Raw genomic sequence first — 25307 nt, forward strand, 5'->3', positions numbered from 1 at the left:
GGCTTTAGAAGCATTGCTAATGTTTTTACATGCAACTAAAATGGAGGAAAATATAAGGAACTAGGTAGAATAAGACCTCTTTGCTATAAAACTGAATAAGGAGGGAGAGAGTGTGTGTGTGTGTGCGCACGCGTGTGTGTTTGTGCGAAAGAATGCACATGAGAGAGACAGAGAGAGGCAGGCAGAGACAGAGAGAAGCAGAGAGAGAAAAGGAGAGGAGAGAGGAATAAACAATTAGAAATGAGGGGAGTATGCCTGATTTCAGAAATCAAAAAATAGAATATTGAAAGTGTTCAGAAAGCTTGATTCAGACTCTAGATGATTTTCTCTATCTATTCAACACAGAAAGGTATCTCAGCATTTCTGTGCTGTGTTCAGTGGTCAGAGGCCCATGGCTGATGATAAAGATGCTTTGGTAGAAATGGGTTATCTCATTCTCACTGGGGTTCTGGTAAGAGGCAAGAAAGGAGCAATGATTCTTAGATGAACAGTGCTTTGGTTAAAGTGACCCAATTTCAGATCCACCAATGTAGAAAAGAGACAAGTCCTTTAGCCATGGACAAAACAATGAGGAAATAAGAGTCTCTTATTTGGGGGTTCCCTGCACAATTCACCTTTTCCAGAAAGTAACTGTCTCATCAATATTTTTCCAGAGAAATGACCACAGTTTCCCTCATTTTGTGTGTTTTTTTCTGACATGAATGAGAGAAGATATACAGTGAGGAGAGCAGAGCCAGGGAGGAAGGGATGGGAAAAAGAAGGGAAAAACAAAATATGGCAGTAAAGCCCATTTGCGAATATTCCAGATAGGGTTGGAAATCAAGATCCCCCATGACCCTGTTTATACAGGGAAATCTAGTTTACATAATGAAGTGTAACTTATAAAATGTGCTCCCCATAAAAAATCAAATGTCAACCCCTCCTGTGTGTAGTTTAAAGAACTCCCTTCCTTTCTTCTTTGAAAAATTGAAGTGTGTGTGGATAAAAAAGGACTGATTTTTGGCAAGGAATGAGATTTGGGGTAGAAGTATATAGAAAGGGAGAAGATTAAGAGGATAAATGCTTCTGCTAGGGGTGTTTTCTAGGAGTTTCCTGAGATGTGTGAGGCAGTTGCAGAATTGAGTTTGGGCCTTGAGTTGGTCCCATGCTCCTCTCCTAAATTTAAAAATTGCTCGAGTTCTATTGAGCAGAGATTTCAGACCGTGGAGCCCACTTTATCTCCACTTTACTTCCTCTTACTGCCCTTCACTTCCTTCCCAACTCCCTTCAGCAGGTGTGCAGAGAGGGAAGTTGCTGTGGCAGATCTCATCTTGATTCTTTTATCTTTGACTCCAGCTTCTTATCCCAGCGGAGGCTTTGAGGATCCTACAGGACTTCTAACCTTATTCTATCTCCGCTAAGCCCTCAGTGTGCCTAGAAATTGAAGGAAGGAAAATAACTAATGGCATTAATTTCCTGACTCTGATTTAAATTAACCCTGTATCAAAAGGTTAGGAAGACAGTGAATAAATGAAGTTTGGGGAAATAACCAACTGTTCTGTTTTTGAGAAAATTTTTGCATGACAATCCTCAAATTGGATAAGTAGGATTAGCACTTTATATTGCATTAAGCCATCTGTCATTGTAGGTTCAGTAAATTAAATAGCAGATCTAAAAATCTCTAAGTGATGTGTTATTCCATGAATGATAAGAGCAATATCTGTAACTTAAGTGTTGCAGAAATTAGAAATATGAGGTCAGAAGAGCCAACATCCTGATGATCTAGCTGCTGTACCCTAAAATGTAGTTATAATGCCACTACAAAACCAATATCCCTTAAACTTCTTTCTATCACATCAGTTCCCTACTCTAGATATTTCACCCTCTGCCTATTTACAATCTTTTTTTGTCTTCCTACACATTTTCTTCTACACTGACGTTCCTCCAAAATTTTAATTGGTCTTGTAAAGTCCACCTCTAGTTTCCCACCTTCCATCTATAAGCTCTGTTCCCATAAAAGCATATGCCTGTAAGGACACTGTAATCAGCTTTTTATGCTTCTTGCCTTGTTTGCATCAGATCTCTTTCCCCTGGAGTGTGCTTCTTTCTATCCAGTTTCACCTGTTCCACAATAGCTCAACATCTTGGTTCAAATCCTCTAACTTCAACACAGCCATCTCTGAATGTAGCCTAATTGGTATTTCTCTCTTCCAATCTTCTGTAGCTCTGAAAAGACTACATAGCCTAGCTTTTAATTATATACACTTGACCATTCTTAAATAACACGTGAAAGAGCCTTACCGTCTAGAAAGCATAACAGTGTCTGGCATGTAGTGTCACCCAGTAAATTTTTATGCATTCATTTGTTCTTTATTGTTATTGCATATGGTTTGTTTTCTTCCCAAGAAGGGTGGCAGCTAATTGAAGAAAGTGACCATTTTGTTTCATCTCCTATGTGTCCCCATCAGGGGCTGGCACCCTGGAGAGCACTCAGTAGATAATCAATAAGTACTTACTGACTGAATGATTGATTGACTAATGCACTTTGCTTTTGGATTCCAAGTGCAGAAGCCCTTTAAGATGGCCTGGTTTTCTTCCAAATGATTTGAAATTGACCTCTACTACACAATGGAAAGTTCACTGATCTTTTGCAGATGAGAAAGTTGAAATAAAAAGAGAATTAAAATACTCTCAAACTCAAGCAGATTAGTGATAGCTACAGCCTAGAATTAGAAGCCAAGCATATCCTGATGCCAGTCCATTGAATTCAGAGTCATTGAACTGTGCTTTGTTTTCTGACATAGGTAGCTTTTGTCCACCTGTTAATCTTTAATGTGTAACTTATTATATAATACATCACTATGTGAATCTACCTCTTTTTCTTGTTTGTTTCATTTTATTTTTTTAGTGACTCTTAACAGGTAAAAAATGTATCTGATTATCCTTCATGATGTTGCTTTTTGTTTCTTAGTTGGCCTTTAAGGTCAGGAACTATGCCTTAAGTGCCCTTACACTTTTGGTGTATGGCACAGTACCTGGCAAATAATAGATGTTTAATAAATATCTGTTGAGCAAATGAATGTTATTGGATGAAATCATCTTTTTAGAGTACTGAACAATTAACATGCCTAAATCCTCTTTATAGTATCAAAGAGAGTCAAACATCTAAACTGTCTTATTTAATTCATAGCAACCTATTCTTAATGCTGAATCATAATTCCCTTGCTTAGTTATTGTCCTTTAGGGGTAAAATAAGAAACTGAACACTTACAGCATCATTCTTGATTGGATTCCTAACTATAGGCTGAAGTAGGCTTTAATTTCCACAGGTAAGAGTATAACATTTACATATTTAAGGAAAGAAAGTAACTTCTCCCAACTGAAATAAGAGGTAATTTAAGGAGACAGAATTATTGGTCCCAAGTTAGCAAAAAGGCGTTTTAAACCTGACTCATCTGTGCCTTATGGATTTCGTAACTGATGATTAGCTTCTCTTAATCAGTTGAACATCCATTTAAGGGACAAATTGATTAGCTCCTTGCATAATTAAAAGAACATTAAGTGCCATCGCTTTGAGTTTAAAAAATTGTTTTGATTAACAGCAAATATGCACAGTTTAACATTAAGACATTAAATGGTGTTATCTCAAATTATTATTAATTTGTTATTTTTCAAAATGTTAAGGAGGTATTTGGAGCTAGCTCAGTGACCAATATTTGCATTCCCCCAAAAAAGTGCAATTTTCATTTTTTTCTGGCTGGCATTAAATTTAATATGCTTTTTCCACAAAGCATGAGAGCATAATATAACCTATAAATAATAACTAATGTTATGATGTAATCAAACAATCAAATTTACTAATTCTTTACTTAGTGAAACAGTAAATAGCATGGTGCTGAGGTACAGAACAAAGAAAATAATTAAATATTAAATGTTTACAAATCATTTCAAAAAGAATTGGTAAGAGTTAGAGGAGGATTAGCAAGAATGTTAAATTGGAGAAAATGGCTATTAAAGGTGTCAGGAGCCATACAGGACAAGATTCACAAGCCAGTACAACTTACAGAATTGAACAACGTGTAAAAATAAAAGAGTAGAAGTGAAGAAGACGTTAGAGAAATAAAGGATGGAAAATAATCCTCCTGCTGAATCCAGGTACAAGGAAACATTCAGGTGGGAGAATAATGACTGGGAGATGGATTTTCCAATCCACGGGGGTTTATAGATGTTCTATGTCAGTAGTCCATAGAAAATTGCATAAAATTACACAAACACATAATTAAAGCTAAACATTCAGAATGTTAGGCAGCACCATTCTGAGCCAGATGGTAGTTGATTCTGACTATACTTTGGGCACTGAGGACCTAATTAGTCTTTGCAAGAAGATGTGCAGGTGTCAGTCAATTCTGAAGTTATCGCTGAGCAGAACAGATTAATGGATACACTGGAATATTTGAAATTGATGAGGCCTGAGGTAAGTTTCAAACACTTTTTTTCAGAAGCTTAGGAGCTTAGAGAACATGTAAGACATTTGATTTAGATCTGTTTCTGAAAGTCTACAAGTATGTGCTGTATGTTTATCTTTTTTTTCTTCATCTCAAATCACCAGTCCCATTAAGCATTAGTTTTAAAGAGGACTGCTTTGTATGCTGTAATACTGAACTATTAATCTAAAATGATCATGTTTGTATTTATTTATTTATTTATTTATTGAGAAGGAGTCTTGCTCTGTCGCCCAGGCTGGAGTGCAGTGGTGCGATCTTGGTTCACTGCAACCTCCGCCTCCTAGGTTCAAGCAATTCTCCTACCTCATCCTCCTAAGTAGCTGGGATTACAGGTGTGCCCAGCTAATTTTTGTATTTTTTAGTAGAGAGAGGGTTTCACCAGATTGGCCAGGCTGGTCCCAAACCCCAGACCTCAAGTGATCCACCTGCCTCGGCCTCCCAAAGTGCTGGGATTACAGGCGTGAACCACTGTGCCTGGCTGATCATGTTATTTTAATATCATTATGTTTTACCCATTCACTAAGAGATGTTTGGGCTTGACAATGTAAACCTAACTTGAATGGTAGCAGAGACCACAGAATTCCTGAGAAACGGTCAAATAACTTGAGTTCCACTAGGCTACCTTCTCAAACATTAGTGTTCATAAGTTTTCCCTGGCTAACAGATTGAAAATACAGATTCCAATGATCATCCTCAGTGATTCTGGTTCAATAAGTTTGGGATGGGAACTGAGAATCTGTACTTTTAACAAATACTGATAGGCAATCCATAGACCATCCTTTGCAAATCATGTACAAGCCAAGAGTTACTTGAGGGTAAGGGCAATTATTTATTGTTTGTAATTGCTTCAGGATCCAATGTGATGATGTCTGGCAATAGTTAATAATGATTTGTTGACTGAATAATAGGCAAACTTTACGTCTCATGATTATTTCTATCTCTGGCTTGTTCTCATTTAATATCAAAGTACTTTCAGGTTCTGCAATGTTTGCCTAGAATACTAGTCTTAAATTCTTCATCCTAAACAACAGAATGTATTATAATTGGGGTTCCTGTACATTTCATCCTTCAACATTTAAAAAATATTAATTGAGTTCACACTATATCCCAGAGACTCTTCTAAGCACATGGGATATATCTGTGACAGAGATGAAGATCCCTCCTGCATGGAGCTTACATTCTAGAAGTCTGAGGTTTGAAATTATTTTCTCAGAATATAATTATGTAAGTTCTTAACACTAAAGAGTTTCTTACAGACTCTCAAATTAAGTAAAAAATTTATTTTGGCAACTTTTGAAGCTCACTGAGGAGAAGAGAGATTGGCTTAAAGCACCAGGGAATTTTATTTTTGCACATAAATATTTATATGTGTAAAGGGGTGTGTGGTTAATTATAAGCGATGGGAGGAGAATGACAGATGCTTAGATCCTCTGTCCCCATGGAGAGATAGACCTTGCCTGTTGGAGTGTAGTGGCACATTGTGTGGTCTGTATACTGAATCACTGATTTAAATATTGCAGCAGCTGGAGTGCAAAGTATATCAGCAAATACTACAGGAGGAGGAGTGCATGTGTCCTGAATACAAAGTAAGAATAAAATAGGTTTGCATAGTCACATTGAACAAGGCAGTGGCTGTGGATGGCCTTTATATATATATATATTTTAGTTTCAAAGGAGAACTAGAGAAGGGCAACTGAACAGTCCAGGAAACACAGACTGGCCACAGGCAGGTAAATGAGTAGAGGACTGGTGCTGCTTCCTGAATCCCAAATTTCTATTCCCTGCAGAGAGGGAGAGAGAAAGGAGAAAGATGGGGATGGGGGGTGGGGGAGGGAGGGAGTGGGGGAGAAGGGGAGAGAGAGAGAGAGAAAGAGAGAGAGAACTCTACTTACACTGGGGAAAACCTACTCAGATACTTCATCTCTGTAATGAAAGAAGTAAACCAAACAGGTATAGACCCAACTTCAAGGCTCATGAGAAAAATGAAAAGGAAAAACTACAGTTTTCTTTATCAACTGTAATTTTATTGCCTCTACTTCTGGTGTGATAAGAAGTTCAAAAATCTTTTCTCAATTTTCCTTTAATAAATAAATAATATCTCTAAGGGCTTTCTAGTTTACACAGACCACTCCTTTCATCATTTACTGTTTTTCCCCTATTTTACAGATTGGGAATGTGAGGCACAAAGTTCAAATGGTGGTACACAAAGACCACTTCATTTTGTAAATAGCAGAACAGACTAAATCCAGGTTCTCTAATTACAAAATCATACTGCCCTTCTTACTCATGTTTTTGTTTTTGTTGTTGTTGTTGTTGTTGTTGTCTCTCCTCTCCCTTTATAATTTCCAAAGGCAGAAATGACAGAAAAGCTGGAGGAGTGAGGCTGGGGGTGGGAAGTGAAAAAATGCTTTACACTGATGGGTAGAAATTTGGTACTTACAGATATGATGTTGAAAAGGAGTAGGAAAAAAATAAAAGCAGTTTATGCAGAAATCTGAATTCAAACAGTAAATGAACAGATATATTTCACACTTGAAACAATGAAATAGCTAAAATCCTTAAACTCCTTTTCTCAGTAGTCTAGATTCCTACTCTACCACCTATACTGAAGATGTCATATCAACTGGTGAACTTCCTGTAAAGATCATCGGACTAAACAGTGTTTCCCAAAGTTCCAGGTTATCACAAGAGCCACCTTCATCTCAACATGAAAAGGTCCCTCATAGTCATCAGAAATTATGACCCAGGGTCAATTTAATGTGCTAATTCCTTGTAAGTCTGGGTCACAGCTCCTCATCCATGCTGATGCCAGTGGATTTTGTAATGTTCATGTGGAAACAGCAGGGAACAGTGAGCTGGATTCCATTCTGCCTCATGCCTCATCAACCAGATGGTTGGCTGTATCAAAGCCAGGAATGCTGATGTCAGAAGCGAGAGAACACAGCTGGATTTTCAGGTTCAAGGGGAAAGAGGGAATCTATAATGCCTAAAGTTTGGGAGAAAATTGCCTTTGGACTGGTGGTTAGAGCCAACTAGAACTGATGGAGAGTTTTTAATGTTAAGTCCTGCAGCAACATTTCTGTGTAACTGCTTTTTGAGCCATGGTAGGATCTGAATTCTCTTTATCTCACACCTGCTAACAGGCCTACTGGTGCCAGTCAGCTAGCTATTGTGTACCAGATCTAGATGAGATTTTAGCACTGACATATTAGGCTCCCACTAATTCCTGGCTACTACTGTGTATCTTCTTTTATCCCTGGATTTCTGGTGACTAGCATGAAACCAAAAACTACGAGGATGGAAAATAGCTTAGAAAACCAGTTCCTAGAAATTTGATGAAGATTTTATTTTTTGGTATGTCACTATAATTTTGCACCTTGACTAAGATGTGAGAAAGGTAATACATAGCCTTGTTTTCTGGCTTGATCGTTGTAGGGCTAGGAGGAAATCTAATTGTAGGCATATGGGACAGAGGATGCTGGACAGAGCTATTTCCTTACTACTTCCTTACTAGGGCTCATACAATGTAGAAAACTTGAAAAAGGGGACTCAGGTCTTTATTCTATCACAGTTGCTGCTAAGATGTTCATTGCCCAACTGTACTTGTCTCATTTGAATATGAACACTCCCTTACAAAATTTTGGCCATGGCTCCAAAGGCCCTGGGACATGCTACCCATGTGTTACCACATCAGAGGTCTTATCACTTCTGGGCCACTGCATGGAAAAGGGGTTCAAGTCTTCTATCCACACCTGAAATAAGCAATATTCCCCTCCCTTCCCAAAACACTTTGACTGTGTAAGAATCTCTCTCTCTTTTGCCCTCTCTCTCCAAAGTTCAGGCTGTCAATCCCTGTTTCCCAAGTACCAGCTTCTTCCCAAAGATATGGAGTGAGGTTGGGGTAGTGGGAAGGGTGTTGCCTTCAGGGTCTCTTCTGGAAAACAAAGAACCTACTACAATAATTCCCACATATTAAGGGATACTGATCACAGGGACATGATTATTATTCTTGGAAGGGAGGAAGGATGAGGAAAATTTCCCTTTTATTCTTTGTATTCTCTTACTGCAGCAAGAACAAGGTAAAATAAATATCTCAATGAATCATCCTGCCACAGAGAAGTAGGTGACTTGTAGGTTATTGAGGTTCAGTGAAGACTTGTGGGCTATGAACAGACTTATCTATGATTAAATCAAGTTTGGGAATGTAGGACCAGAGAATGATTGAGCAATGATTTGCAGATGTGTGCTTGATCCAGGAAGATTCAGGCAATACTTCATTGGGGCAATAAATGTGACATTTGGTGTCAGGAGAATAACAAATCCAGGAAGGGAGGGCCATTCAGACCTAAATGTGCAGGGCCAATAAACAGTATTTCTGATGCCAGGAGTGCCTGCATGTAAGTGTGCATAAAATGCTTAAGCAGTAATCCCTCTGTGATGCTGTAAAAAGGCAGTTTCTCTCACAGCTGCAGCAGCAAAAGGGGTGCCATGGATTTTAACCCCCAGGAATTAACCTATGTAAATGACTTTTGGGTAGCAGGAAAGATTTTTTCCAAAAAGCACTCAGCCCAGAAGTAGCTCTTTTCTTGCCAACATTCTGGGTGATTTATACAACTGTTCTCACTGAAGAGTGCAGAGAGAAGGGATTTTGCAGCACTACGTGATTGTAGAACTGGAGGCAAGAGATGTCTCCTGAAGTTGTAATAATTGCATAGAGACAGAGTGAAAAGATCAGTTGGACCAAGACAAAGACATTTATTTTAGCCGTAACAGTGCACTGATGTGATGGACTTAATAAATAATGCCTTGGCTACATGATTTTATTACTATCTATTATTTGTAAATAATAACTACTATATGCTTATTATATTATGAGATATTACAATAAGGTAAATAAAAAAATAACTAACATGTATTAAATAGTTACAATTTTACTGTGTTCTACGGTATATTTCAAAAAATGTCTACAAATTTGTCCCTTCTTCATATCTATACCACAGATGGTAACTTCCTATACTAACACTGGGCTAGAAAAATATGACTTGTATTGATAAATGAGAAAAATAGCAAATGTAACACAGGTGGATTCTGAAAGTGCTTGAGTAGTGGAGTTGCTCTGTTGCTGCTCTTAGATGCCTAAACAATCCTGTGAACAAGCCCAGGCTACTCTGTGGGAGGACTGGGGCACAAGGTCTACTTACCTCCATCGTTAGAGCCAACAATGAGTTAAACTCCAGAAGCAGGATGAATAGTTGGTCAATGATGGACTGTATACACTGGAGTAAGCTGCATTGAGACTAGGGGAAGAAACTCCCAGAGAAGCACAGCGCAAATTGTGACCTACCCAATTGTGAGCTAAATAAATGGTTCTTATTTTAAGCAAATAAGTTTTGGAATATTTTGTAATACAGGCTTGTTATGCAGCAATAGATAATTGATATAGTTCTTTACACACATATAGCTCATTTAATGTTCACAACAGTCCTATAAAATTGATATTATTATCACTTTCATTTTACAGATGAGGAAGTAGGGGCAAAGAAGGAATGAGTACATGAATCAGTCTCATATAGCTTGTAAATGGTGGGACCAAGATTGAGACAGCCTGATTTCAGTGTCCATACACTTAACTGCTATGTGTGATTAAACATTAACTTAAGTATTAATTAATATTAAACCAAAAAAAAAAAGCAAAACACCTGTCCTTTAAAAATGGTTACATTATTTTGTTTTAAAAAAAATCACTGTATTATATTTGATGGATTATTATGTAGGTATGATTGACATACAAAAAGGTATACATACCTAATGTACAAAACTTAATGAGTTTGAAGGTAAGTATATACCTATGAGACCATTATCACAATCTATGCCATAAACATATCCACCACCTATAAATGTTTCCTCCTGGCTTCTTTGTGTATTGTTATTATTTTGTGATAAGAACACTTAACATAAGATTTGCCCTCTCAGCAAATTTTAAAATATTACAGTACTCTTAACTGTAGGCACTACATTGTATAGTACATCTCTGAGATTTATTCATCTCATATAACTGAAACTTTGTGTCCTTTGACTAATACTTTACCATTTCCTCCTCACTCCAGTCCCTGGTAACCATAATTCTACTCTTTTTCTGTGAGTTTGACTGTTTTCAATTTCTCATAACAAATGGCATCATGTAGTATTTGTCCTTCTGTGTCTGGCTTATTTCACTTGGCATACTGTCCCCCAGGTTCATTCATGTTGTCGCCAATGGCAGGATTTCCTTCTTTTTTTGAGGTTGAGTAATATTCATGTGCGTGTGTGCACATGCTCATGCACCTGTGTGTGCGTGTGTGTGTGTATATACACACACATACACATATATATACACACACACATATACACATATATATACACACACATATATATACACATATATGTATATATATACACATATATGTGTATATATACACATATATACATATATATACACACATATATATCTTGCCTTTCTTTCATCATTTTTCTGCTGTTCTGATATGTTATCATCTGTATGGATATCAGTAATCATACTTCTACAGATGATGTCAATCTCAATCTACTTATTCCTCCTAAGGTCTGCCAATCCCTGAGCTCCACACTTCCCCTAAATAAATATATAATCAGTCATCTTCTCTGCTCTGTCTAATCAGCATGGTTCTTCCTTTCTCTTATTTTTTTATTTGAGGTATTGAGTGGTGGTCTCATTATCCCTTGACAAATCCTAGAGCAATAGTAAAATAAAACAAAGAGATAAAACTAATAAGACCATGATGAAAATAAAGTGAAATTCCATGGAATACTATGCAGCCATAAAAAAGGATGAGTTTGCGTCCTTTGTAGAGACATGGATGCAGCTGGAAACCATCATTCTTAGCAAATTATCACAAGAAGAGAAAACCAAACACCGCATGTTCTCACTCATAGGTGGGAACTGAACAATGAGCTCACTTGGATTCGGGAAGGGGAACATCACACACTGGGGCCTATCATGGGGAGGGGGGAGGGGGGAGGGATTGCAGTGGGGAGTTATACCTGATATAAATAATGAATTGATGGGTGCTGACGAGTTGATGGGTGCAGCACACCAACATGGCACATGTATACATATGTAACCTGCACGTTATGCACATGTACCCTAGAACTTAAAGTATAATAAAAAAAAAAAAAAAAAAAAAAAAAAAGAAAATAAAGTGAAATTATAAAAATATTCAATTATTCCAGAAGAAAGCAGGAAAATGGAAAAAAGAAACAAAGGATAATTGGGAAAAATAGGAAACAAATAATAAGATGCTAGATATATGAAGCCAACTATATCAATATTCACACTAAATATAAATGATCTAAAGAATCCAACTAAAAGGAAGAGATTGTCTCATTGGATTAAAAATCAAGTCCCAGCTATATGCTGTTTCTAAGAAAGCAACTTTAATGCTAAAGACAGATAAACTAAAAATAGATAAAGACATAATATGCATGCACCACTTTAAAGTAAGCTGGGGTGATTATATTAATATTATATAAAATAAATTTCAGAACAAGGAATATTACTAGGGATAATGATAAATTGATCAATTCATGAAAAGGACATAACAATTACAAATACCCATGTGCATAACAGCAGAGATTTAAAATACATGATACAAAAACTCATATAACTGAAATGAGAAATAGAAATTCATAATTATTTCTTCAACATTTTGAATGGAGACTTCAACATTCCTCTCTTAATAATTGATGGGAGATGTATGCAGAAAATCAGTAAGAGTATAGAAGAGTTTACAGATTACAAAATAATCTATGTGGAAAATCCTAAGGCCTCTCCAAAAAATGACTAAAACTTGTGAGTTCAGCAAAGTCACAGCATACAAGATCAATGTGAACTGTGTAAACAATTGGAAAATGAAATCTATTTATATATACCATCCTCATTTTAGCAGCTTCTGTACTTTGGAATTTGCCTATAGCTTTAGGCAATTTTAATTTATTTGTAACCCCCAAATGTATACTCCTGGCACTCTCACACTCACTTGTGGACATGCACAGAGCAGTGAAAAATTTAAGTCACCTGATGCTCATATTCCCTGCTGATGTTGAACAAGATGATGTTCTGTCTTGTTATTTCATCTCTCATACTATAAACAAGTGCCCTTTTTGTGCTCTATTTAATGCCACTTTTTGCATAATTGTGCTTTTTTGGGGTGGTTTTGCTGTTCAAAATGGCCCCCAATCATATTGCAGAAGTGCTGTCTAGTATTCTTAAGTGCAGGAAGGCTGTGATATGCCTTACAAAGAAAATATGTGTGTCAAATAAGCTTTGTTCAGGCATGAGTTACAGTGTTGTTGGCTATGAATTCAATGTTAATGAGTCAACAATATATAAGAAATAACATGTCTTTAGGCATAAATATGCATAAAACAAGATTATGTACTGAGCTATTGATAAAAACATTACCAGAGACTTGCAGGAACTTTATCTTTATTTTCCCTAGGAACAATGGTTTAGTTTTGCTAATTCAGTGTTTGCGGAGACTTTATAGAACATAACTACTGTGCATAAAATAATTTAGTGTACTTACAGTGAACAATTAGAAATTTCAATGAAATCAATACCATTTATAGTAGAATTAAAAACTTTAATATTTAGGAATACACTTAGTAAAATATGCACTAGTCCTGTATTCTTAAAACTACAAAACATTGTTGTGAGAAATTAAAGAAAGTCTAAACAAATGGAGACATATACCATGCTCATGAATTAGATGACTCAATACTGTTAAGATGTCAAAATCTTAGCAGGCTTTCCTTGGTAGAAATTGAAAAATTCATTCTAAAATTTATAAAGAAACAAAAAAAATCTAGTATAGAGAAATTTTGAAAATGAAAAACAAAGTTGGAGGAATTATAGTGTCTTAAAATCAGATACATACTACTTTGATTTTGGCATAAAGATAGAAATATAGATTAACAATAAGACAGAGGGTCTTTGCATGTTCTCATAAGTGGAAGCTAAACAATGGCTACTCATGGACATAAAGATGGCAACAATAGACACTGGGGACTACTAGAGGAGGGAGGGAGGAAGGGGGACAAAAGTTGAAAAACTAACTATTGGTTACTATGCTCAGTACTTGGGTGATGGGATCAATTGCACCCCAAACCTGAGCATCACACAATATACCCAGGTAACAAGCCTGCATATGTGCCCCTGAATCTAAAGTGAAAGTTGAAATTATTTTAAAAAAAGAATAGAGGGTCTAAAATTAGACCTCGCTGTATATAGTCAGCTGATTCTTGTCAAAGGTACCAAGGTGATTCAATTAGAAAATATAATCTTTTCAACAGATATGCTAGAAAAATTGGATTTCTATTAATATATGCAAAAGAACCTTTTGCAGGTACAATTTGGGAGAGTGTTACTACAGGAATGGATAATTGGAAACAAGATTCAGAGTTTATGGAGCCTTGTAGGATGAAGCCTGGAAGAAGCATCTTCCTGGCATATTTCAACTCTAAAGTGCATTTTTTTGTACCTCAAGTCTGAGATGACTTATATTTCTGAAGACTGGTGTTATTAAGTACATAGGGTATTACTCATTAGTTTCCGTTGAAGAGCTACCTCTCCTCTGGTACTTAAGCAGCTAATCTCACCCACACATGTCTAAGGTACTTGTAATAGAGAATATATTTGGAAAATGCTTAACCTTTGACTAGAGATCTAAGTATAGAAAAGGGAGATATGTTGAAGGCATAAGAGAGAGATCCACTTCATATTTCACTGGATATAATTCTGAGTTTAGCAAACCCAACTTTTTTAATGGTTTTATTACTAGATTAGCCGTAAACTTGAATACTTTGCCTACATTTTCCTTGTTGACTTTTTCCATTCCTTAGATGTGATTTTTCTGGTATGTTTATATTGTAGTAAAATATATATATATAACATAAAATTTATCATTTTAAAGTGTGCAATTCAGTCACATTAGTCGTATGTCAGTAACAGGGATACATTCTAAGAAATGCATTATTAGGCTGTTTTATCATTGTGCAAATGTCATAGGGTGTACTTACAAAAATCTAGATGGTATAGCCTACTACATACCTAGGCTACATGATATAGCCTATTGCTTCCAGGCTACAAACTTGTACAGCATGTTACTGTACTGAATAGATACTGTAGGCAATTGTAGCACAATGGTATATGCATAGCTAAACCTTTCTAAACATAGAAAAGTAATGTATTGCACTGCAACGTTACCACAGCTATGACATCAACGGGTGAGATAGGAATTTTTCCACTCTATTATCATCTTATGAGCGTACCATTGTATATGTGGTTCCTTATTGACTAAAACATGACTATGTGGCACATGACTGTAATTACATTCACAATGTTGTGTAATCATTACTACTATTTCCAAAACTTCTTCATTACTCCAAACAGAAACTTCATAACCATTAAGCAGTAACTCCTCATTCTCCCTCTCCCTAGCCCCTGGTAAACTCCAGTTTACTTATTCTGTCTATGAATTTGCCTATTCAAGATATTTCATATAAGTGGAATCATACATTCATCCTTTTGCATTTAGCTCATTTAACTTAGCATAATATTGTCAAGATCCATCCATTTTGTGGCATATGTCAGAATTTCATTCCTTTTTATGACTGGATAATATTTCATTGTATGTATATAACAAGTCTTGCTTATCTATCCATCTGTCGAGGGACATGTGAGTTGTTTCCACTTTTTGACTATTGTGAATAATGCTGCAATGAACATTGGTGTACAAGTATCTGTTTGAGTCCCTATTTTCAGTTACTTTAGGTATATACCTAGGAGTGGAATTGCTGGATCATAAGGTAACAGGGTGATTTTTCAAAAGCATAAATAATGAGTAACAATTAAAGAAGAATTAAACTATAGAGATAAACTCAAAAGAAAGAAACAAAATCTGCTGTTAGCAATAAATCATTTTTCCTGTCTTGTTCTGTGCTTCTTACATTGTATAGCATAATGTTTAAATGTAAAGTTGGGCACAAATGGTACCTGAAAGTAGTTTTTGTGATCACCTTCTCTTTATAGTTTATATTGCTAGCGAGTAGAAGGAAATCATAACTAAGGTAGCTTCAGAATAGGGTGAACGACTTCTCCCAATTTGCCTGGGACTTTCTGGTTTTAGCATTGAAAGTCCAACATTCTAGAAAACGCCTAATTCTCAAGCAAACTGATGCAGTAAGTGACTATATTGCAGAGTCTGCCAATAACATATACAGGCATACCTCAGAGATACTACAGGTGTGGTTTTGACCACCACATTAAAAGGAATATCACAATAAAGTGACTCATATAAATTTGTTGGCTTTCTCGTGCATATAAAAAGTTATGTTCATACTATACTATAGTCTGTTAAATGTGCAATAGCATTAGGTCTAAAAATAATGTATATATCTTAATTAAAAATACTTTATTGTTAAAAAATGTTAATGATCATCTGAACTTTCACCGAGTCATAATCTTTTTGTTGGTGGAATGTCTTGTCTCAGAATTTGATGGTTGCTGATTGATCAAGGTGGTGGTGACTGTGGCAATTAAAGAAAGAAAGACAAAAATGAAGTTTGACATAGTGATTGACTCTTCCTTTCACAAAAGACTTCTCCATAGCATTTGATGATGTTTGATAGCATTTTACCCACAGTAGAACTTTCAAAATTTTAGCTAATCCTCTCTGACCCCGCTACTGCTTTGTTAACTAAGTTTATGTAATATTCTAAATCTGTTCTTGTCATATCAACAATATTCACAGCATCCCCACCAAGAGTAGATTCCACTCAAGAAATTACTTTCTTTGCTAATCCCTAAAAAGCAACTCCTAACTTGTGAAAGTTTTATCAAGAGATTGCAGCAATTCAGTCATGTCTTCAGGCTCTGCCTCTTATTCTGCTTTCTTTGCTATGGAGACACATCCTTCATTGAAGTCTTGAACCCCTTAAAGTCAACCATGAGGGGTGGAATCAACTTCTTTCAAAATACTGTTAATGATGGCATTTTGATGTCCTCCCATGAATCATGAATGTTATGAATGAATCAAGAATAGTGAATTCTTTCCAGAAGGTTTTCATTTTACTTTGCTCAGATCCATCAGAGGAATCACTATCTATGGCAGCTATAGCCTTAAAGAATGTATTTCTTAAATAATAAGAGTGGAAAGTCAAAATTACTTCTTGATCCATAGTCTGCAGAATGGATGTTGTGTTAACAGGCATGAAAACATTATTTATCTACTTAGACATCTCCATCAGTACTCTTAGATGACCAAGTGTGTTGTCAATGAGCGGTTACATTAGGAAAGGAAGTGTTTTTTTTTGTTTTTTTGTTTTTTTGTTTTTTTTTTCCTGAGCAGTAGGTCTCAACAGTGGGCTTAAAATGTGTATTGTATCATGCTGTAAACAGATTGGCTGTCATTCAGGCTTTGTTGTTCAATTTATAGAGCACAGGCAGAGTAGATTTACCATGATTCCTTAGGATCCTAATACTTTTGAAATAGGAAATAAGCATTGGCTTCAACTTAAAGTACCCAGCTGCATTAGCCCCTAAATTTTGAGTCAGCCTACTCTTTTTTTTTTTCAATTTTTTAATTTCAATAGTTCTTGAGGTACAGGTGTTTTTTGATTACATGGATTAGTGCTTTAGTGGTGATTTCTGAGATTTTAGTGCACCCATCACCTGAGCAGTGTACACTGTACTCAATATGTAGTCTTTTGTCCCTCACCCCTTTCCTAACCTTCGCTGCCAAGCCCGCAAAGTCTATTATATCATTTTCATGCCTTTGCTTCTTCATAGCTTAACTGCCACTTATAACTAAGAACATATGGTATTTGGCTTTCCAGTCCTGAGTTACTTCACTTAGAGTAAAGGCCTCCAGCTCCATCCAATTTTCAGCTTGCTCTTTGAAGCCTTGGAGCCAAGCATTGTCTTCTCTCCTGCTCCAAAAGTCTTAGATGGCATCAATGATCTTAGCTATATCTTCTGGATAACTTACAGCAGTTTCTACATCAGTGCTTGCTCCTTCACCTTGAACTTTTTTTTTTTTTTTTTTTTTTTTTTTTTTGAGACGGAGTCTTGCTCTGTCGCCCAGGCTGGAGTGCTGTGGCCAGATCTCAGCTCACTGCAAGCTCCGCCTCCCGGGTTTACGCCATTCTCCTGCCTCAGCCTCCCGGGTAGCTGGGACTACAGGCACCCGCCACCTCGCCCGGCTAGTTTTTTGTATTTTTAGTAGAGACGGGGTTTCACCGTGTTAGCCAGGATGGTCTCGATCTCCTGACCTTGTGATCCGCCCGTCTCGGCCTCCCAAAGTGCTGGGATTACAGGCTTGAGCCACCGCGCCCGGCCTACCTTGAACTTTTATATATGAAGATAGCTTTTATTAAACCTCATGAAGCAACCTCTGCTAGCTTCCAACTTTTCTTCTGCAGCTTCCTCATCTCACTCACCCTTCATAGTATTGAAGAGAGTTAGGGCCTTTCTCTGGATTAGGCTTTGGGTTAAGGGAATGTTGTAGCCGATTTGATCTTCTACTCAAACCACTAAAACTTTCACTCTCCATATCAGCAATAAGTCTGTTTGACTTTTTTTTCCCCCCGAAGTATTACATTTTATTTAAATAGCCTCCAGTGAGAAAAGAGTGGGCCAACTACTACCCCTTCCTTGTAAAATGAAGTAACCAACCCAAGGAGAGTAGGTGCACCCAGCAGTCAGCCAGTCATGTGATAGGTGGGGTGCCTCTCAGTGCGGGCGGCCATGACCATGGCCCCGGCCTGCTGCTGGGGGAGCATCCACAGTCGAGCGGAGGTTCTTGATGGTTTCATCTACAGACACGATCAGGCACGCAGCCTCAGAGGCTGCTGTGAGTGCATTGATTTGCACCATAGCTGGCTCCCACACGAAGGCCTCAAAGTTGTCAGCAATGTCCTCGTTGTTGATGTCCACCCCGTACCATGTGCCCCCCTGGGCATGCCGAGCCCGCAGCTTGTTGAGAATGTTAGTGGCATCAGAGCCAGCATTGTCACACAGCAGGCGTGGGATAATCTCCAAGGCCTTGGCATACGCCCCAATCAACAGCTGCTGTTTCCCTGGAACAGTCCTTAAGTAATCCCGCAGGTACTTGGAGAGCTCCATCTCAGTGGCCCCGCCACCAGCCACCACTGAATCATTCTTGATAGTTCTCCTGATGATCATGATGGCATCATACAGGGACTGCTCTGTCTCCTCCGTAAACTGCTGGGCACCACCACGGAGGATAAAAGTGCATGTCTTGGCCTTGGGGCAGCCAGTAAAAAAATTGTACCTCTCGCCTCCAATCTGGGTCTCTTCAAACACCTGGCATCGACCCAGCACATCTGCTGACAGAGTATTCACACTGGTCTGGATTGAGCCTCCACAGGCCATCATTGTCCTCTTCAGATCCTCCTCAGGTACTCGGCCAGCACAGAACATGTCACTGTCAGCAAAGTACTGGGTGGCCACATCCCCAATGGGGAGTTTGGACAAGACAACTTTGGCTCCAGAATGATGGATCTTCTCTAACTTGTCATAGAAAATGTTCCACTCAGCATCAACAATTGCCTGATAATCCTCAACTGTGTGGACTCTTATCTCGGCATTGTCTTTCTCAGCTTTCAACTCAAGCTCGACATTCAAAAGGGCGATCTTGGGATTGTGGTACTTTTTGGGTTGCATTTCAAACCCAGCATAAGAGAAAGTCTTCTTGAATGCAACACCAGCTACCAGCTGAGAATCCTCGAGGGCTCCACCCTGTATCTTCTTGATTCCAATCATTTTAAGCTGCAGCAAATCATCGAGCATCATCACTGCATCCACCACCATCTTAACAAAGAAAACTTCCTGCTGGGAGAACAGCTTGGAGCTCAGAGTAGTCATGGCACACTTTCCCAGAAGCTTCCTCTGCTCCACTTTATCTGCCTTCTTCACAGTCACAGCAATCTCTTTGATCTTGTTAACTGCCAGCTGGGTGGCTGTGCGGAAAGCTTGAATGATGATTAGGATTTGGCAGTGTCTACCAAAGTTTTTGCTGCAGGATGGACAACATCAAGAAGTTTCAGAATTGTGGCCCCATCATTAGAAATTGTTGCTTTGCCTCTGCCATCCACAGTAAGCTTGCCCATGCCACGGGGACCTAGGGTGGTTCTTACAGCTCCAGCAATCACCTGGCAGGCACTGATGTTACTCACAAGCTGGGGGATGCCTTGGGAGCTATCAGTCCCCTCTTTCAATAGGATAACTGGCGTGGGCATCATTTTGGAAGCTTATTCAGCAGCCTGCTACTCTCTCCTCTTCTCTGAGACCCGGCCACCTGGCTGTTTGACTTTCATATTCTTGTGTTCACTGGAGTAGCACTTTTAATTTTATTCGGTAACTTTTCCTCTGCATTTACAAGTTGGCTAATTTCGGCACAGGAGGGTTAGCTTTTGGCTTACGTCAGCTTTTGACATGCCTTCCTCACTAAGCTTAATCATTTCTAGCTTTTGATTTCATGTGAGAGTTGTGTGACTATTCCTTTCTCTAGGATTATTAATTAACCTGATTTCAATATTGTTGTGTCTCAGGGAATAGGGAGGCCCAAGAAGAGGGACTGAGACAAGGGAATGACCAGTCAGTGGAGCAGTCAGAACACACAGAACATTTACTGATTAAGTTTTACCTCTTATTTTGGCACAATTTGTGGTGCCTCAAAAACAGTTATAATAGTAACATCAAAGATTAGTGATCACAGATCACCATAACAGATATAATAATAATGACACAGTTTTAAGTATTGCAAGAATTTCCAGTATGTACGTAGAGACACAAAATGAGCATATGTTATTGGAAATATGAACTTACTTGACACAAGGTTGCCACAAACTTTCAATTTGTGAAAAATACTGTATCTGTGAAGCACAAATAAGGTGCAATAAAATTAAGTAGTGAAAGTAGGGCTTTAATATGGACTTGCTTTTCCTTTATGGTACAGCCTTGAGGTTATGCTTTAAGAAAAGTGTTCTTGTTATTCACATTATAAAATCATACTACTCCATCGGGGGCGATGGCTCACACCTGTAATCCCAGCACTTTGGGAGGCTGAGGCGGGCAGATCACGAGGTCAGGAGATTGAGACCATCCTGGCAAACACGGTGAAACCCCGTCTATTAAAAATACAAGAAATTAGCGAGGCGTGATGGCACGTGCCTGTAGTCCCAGCTACTCGGGAGGCTGAGGCAGGAGAATGGCGTGAAACCAGGAGGCGGAGCTTGCAGTGAGCCGAAATCGCGCCACTGTACTCTAGCCTGGGCGACAGAGCGAGACTCCATCTCAAAAAAATAAAATAAAATAAAATAAAGTAAAATAAAATAAAATAAAATCATACTTACTTTACAAACAAGTTTTCTTAACTGGCAGCATTTCTTTGAATTACAGTGTCCTTGGCACGTTTTGTTTATTGGTCATTAGTCACTCAATGGAGAGTCTGGGGAATAACTGCCAAATGCCAATCAATCAGAAATGAGGATAAAAAATTTATCAAATAATAAAATAAATCACTGGGAAAGTGCAACTAAATATATTTTGTTTTCCATAAATACACGTATCCTACAAGTGGATTGATTTGGGCTGGAAAGATATTCTTCCTTGGTAGTTAGGAGATGTATTTGAGAAGTCCTGCATTAGAAAGAACCTTGTCAAATGTCATTAAGAGAATCACTGAACTGAACTTAAAGCTGGAGACAAGATTGTTATTTTTGAAATGGGGAGACCAGGTAAATAGGTTTTGCTAAATTCTGTGGACAAAGAGATGCTGCTGAAACCCCACTCAAAATGTGGTAACAGTTATTTTTATTCTATCAGGATCTTCACACTTGAAGATGTATTGTACCCTATCTCCTTTAATTACTTCTATTTCAGATATTATACATAGAATACCCAAGTACTACTGAAGGGGCACACTAATTACAACCATAGAAGGATTTAGCACCATAAAACAATAGTAAGGGATTAGTGAAGATGTGATAGAGTCCATAACAAGCATATTTTGAGTAAACAAAAATTAGTTTTCTTGAAGAGGATTCCACAGAATGAGACAGTAACATGAAGAGATAAAAATGATGTGAAGAGGCCGGGCGCGGTGGCTCAAGCCTGTAATCCCAGCACTTTGGGAGGCCGAGACGGGCGGATCACGAGGTCAGGAGATCGAGACCATCCTGGCTAACGCAGTGAAACCCCGTCTCTACTAAAAATACAAAAACTAGCTGGGCGAGGTGGCGGGCACCTGTAGTCCCAGCTACTCGGGAGGCTGAGGCAGGAGAATGGCATAAACCCGGGAGGCAGAGCTTGCAGTGAGCTGAGATCCGGCCACTGCACTCCAATCCGGGCGACAGAGCAAGACTCCGCCACAAAAAAAAAAAAAAAAAAAAAAAAAAAAAAAAAAAAAGATGTGAAGAGAAATGGAAAAATAAACTTCTGCTTTAATAAGCCTCTATGATTAGATAACAAGATATGTATGTGATTACCCAGGACCCAACCATTAAGACATTAAGCTGATTCAGGAAAGCAATTCTTACTAAATACCCCATTTAAAATAATTTTCAGCTTCACTTTTTCAGCTTCATCAGTCCCTTATTTTGTATTGTGTCATTGCTTTTCAAATCTAAGCATATGGTTTTTTTCATTATATTTATCTTAAGCACACCTCTTTCCTTTTTTACAGACTTCACTTTTTTATTGCTCTACCCCTATAACATACTTGAGTGACTTTCATAATAATAATAACAGCAGTAACAATAACAATAGCATCTGCCATTTGTGTGTTTCATTTTTCCTAGAGGGTTTGCCAAGTGCTCTGTATGATTTATTCTCATTTAATCTCCCAACATCCTAATGAGAAAACTGAGGTTTAGAGACGTTATGTGATTTGTTCAAGGTCAAACAGAGCTAAATGGTAGAGCCAGAATTTTAATACCAGGGTCTACTTGACCAGAATCTTTGCTCTTAACCATTGCATAGCACCTGCCACCACTGCAGGTTTTTAAGGCTATAGCATTCTTGGCTATGGGGGAGTTATAGTCCTGAGACCATGAGATCACCCATCTTTGCCAGAAAGGCTGTCCAAGAGACTTCAGGGCTTTTTGTCTGATAACTGGGCAGTAGCTGTTAGGTTCCTTTATCTTCTTATATGTAATTCTTTAATTCCTGATTATTCTCAGAAGATCTTTGGAAGAGTAGTTAGACAGCTATTATTTTAAATCACAAGGTTAGGTCAAGAAGAACTAGTCAAAGATTAAATGACCTGCCAGGGTACTGAGCAAACTCCTCTGGGCTAGGCTCTGCAGGAGAGAGAAAAGCCAGATAGGGTAATTGCCCTCACCCTGGGGGTTCTCTCTGTCCTCCTGCAATAGTTTGTTTCTCTACTGCTAATTTTTGCCCCGGAAAAACTGTGCTATCCAGTTTATCTTAGGGTACTTTGGGAATATCCCTAGAAGGCCACTGTATAAACCTACCTGTAGTAAATTGAAGCCTATGTTTCTGTAATGGATAGAAAGAAAAGCAACAAAACAAACAGCTCATTATGTAAAATCTGATTTTAATTCTTCTTTTTTAAAAAAGTAAATGGCATGATATTTTGGCAGACTTTTTGACAGCACCCACATTTGATTTGATGAGATGTGTGCTCCTATTTGAGTTATGTCCAAAAGAGGGCAGACAGATGGAAGGGTTTTACAAAAGGAAAAAAATATCCTGGTTAGTGTGAGCCCAGAATTCCTAATTTGCTTTTAATTTTTTCTCTTTAAAAGCAATAAATAGGTCTTAACAGATGGACTAACACTTGTGTTAAAAGCATCCTTTGAGAAACTACAAGCAATGAATGCTTTATACAGATGTAGAGAGTTCAAATGCATACAAATCATAGCAAACCACACAGAGTGAGGCTAGAGAAGCATAAACTTTCTGAGAAAGGAGGTTTAGGAAAAACGTACACTCAGACCTATAAAACAATCTTCTGTGACCTTCCAGCATAGATTTTCTTTTGTTTTTTGAGACAGGGTCTAACTCTGTCACCCAGGCTGGAGTGCAGTGGTGTGATCTCAGCTCACTGAAGCCTCGGCATCCTGGTCTCAAGTGATCCCCCTACCTCAGCTTCTTGAGTGAGTGGGATTACAGGCACATGCCACAACACCCAGCTGATTTTTTGTTTTGTTTTGTTTTGTAGAAACTAGATTTCACCATGTTGCTCAGGCTGGTTTCGAACTCCTGGACCCAAGAGATTGGCTCGCCTCAGCCTCCCAAAGTGTGGGATTACAGGCAGAGGCACTGTGTCTGGCCCAGCATAGATTTTCAAACTGTGAGTCATGACCCACTGTTAGGTCATGAAATCAATTTGATCAGTTGTGATCGGAATTAAAAAAAAAGGTGACAGTGGTAGTGTTGGGGCCAGGAACCGGATCTATTCAGAGTGTACCATGTGTGGTAAAAATCAATGCTCTTTCATGATGGTTTGTTTCTATTACACACTGTATCCTGGGTCATGATGTATTATTTACTATAGGTCATGGTTAAAATATGTGTATTCTAGAAAATGCTGGTTTAGCAGATGATTAATGCAAATATGTTGCAACATGACTCCATTCATGAGCCCCTTTTTTCTGCTTCTCTCCACATCTAGTCCATTAGCTTTCTGCCCAAAATATGGGATATGCTGTATTCATCCACTTCCATCTACTTCTTTTCATTTCCACTACTTCCACCCTTATCCAACCCACTAGCATACGTCATTTTAGGCTATAGAATAGTCTCCTAACTATTCTTCTGGCTATCATTTGGGCCACCTGCAATCCATTCTGTATGTGGCAGCCACAGGAATCTTTTAAAAACATAAGTCAAATAACTATTGCACCTAAACCACTGCACTGGTTTTCCTTTGAATTTAGAATGAAGTCTAAACCTCTTAACATGCTAAAACCTACATAGACTGGTCCCTGTCTATCTATCCAGCTTTATATCCTGCTGTCCTTCCATAGACTCTGACTTGGCCTACCCTCGGGGTCTTGTATCTGCTCTTCTCTTTCCCTGGAAAGTGCTCTGCTCAGATCTTAGCAAAACTCACTACTTTCCCCACACAAGACTCTCCTGAACCATGTAGATGAAAGTGCGTTCTCTGACCCACCCTCCTCGTGATGCTGAATAGTCTGTCACATTCCCTGCACCAGTTGCCTCAGATTTACTTTCTTTGTAGAATGTTGTCACTGTCTGAAAGTATCTTCTTTGTTTACTTGCTTATTATCTGTTTTCTTCTGTAAATGCCAAAACATTGGGACCTTGTCTGTGTTGTCCTAGACTGTATCCCCAGCCTTTAGAACAGGGCCAGTGTGGCAGTAGTATGCGCTAAAAAATATTTGTGAATGAATGAATGAATTTGCTTTAGGATATTCCAAAGGCCCACATTATTTTTTTCAAAGTTTTATTTTTAATTGACAAATAATAATCATATATATTTATGGGGTACAATGTGATATTTCAATATATGTATACATTGTGGAATGATTATATCTAACTAATTAACATATCAATCACCTTACGTTCTTAACACTTTTTGCAATGAGAATATTTAAAATCTACTCTTTTAGCAATTTAAAAATATGTGTTATTATTATTACTAACCATGGTCACCACGCTAAGCAATAGATTTTGAAAACCTTCCCCACTGTCTAACTGAAACTTTGTACCCTTTGATCAGTATCTCCCCATTCTGC

The 25307-nt window shown here is 38.1% G+C and overlaps 1 pseudogene across 1 annotated transcript; it reads right to left on the reverse strand.

Moving 5' to 3' along the window:
- Positions 1-18291: 18291 nt before the first annotated feature.
- Positions 18292-19878, reverse strand: LOC111556082 (annotated as a pseudogene). Its single transcript, XR_002735718.2, has one exon. The product of XR_002735718.2 is annotated as a T-complex protein 1 subunit eta pseudogene (transcript).
- Between the last annotated feature and the right edge of the window lie 5429 nt (positions 19879-25307).

This window comes from Piliocolobus tephrosceles, chromosome 6, assembly GCF_002776525.5.
Source record: "Piliocolobus tephrosceles isolate RC106 chromosome 6, ASM277652v3, whole genome shotgun sequence".
Taxonomy (NCBI): Eukaryota; Metazoa; Chordata; class Mammalia; order Primates; family Cercopithecidae; genus Piliocolobus; species Piliocolobus tephrosceles.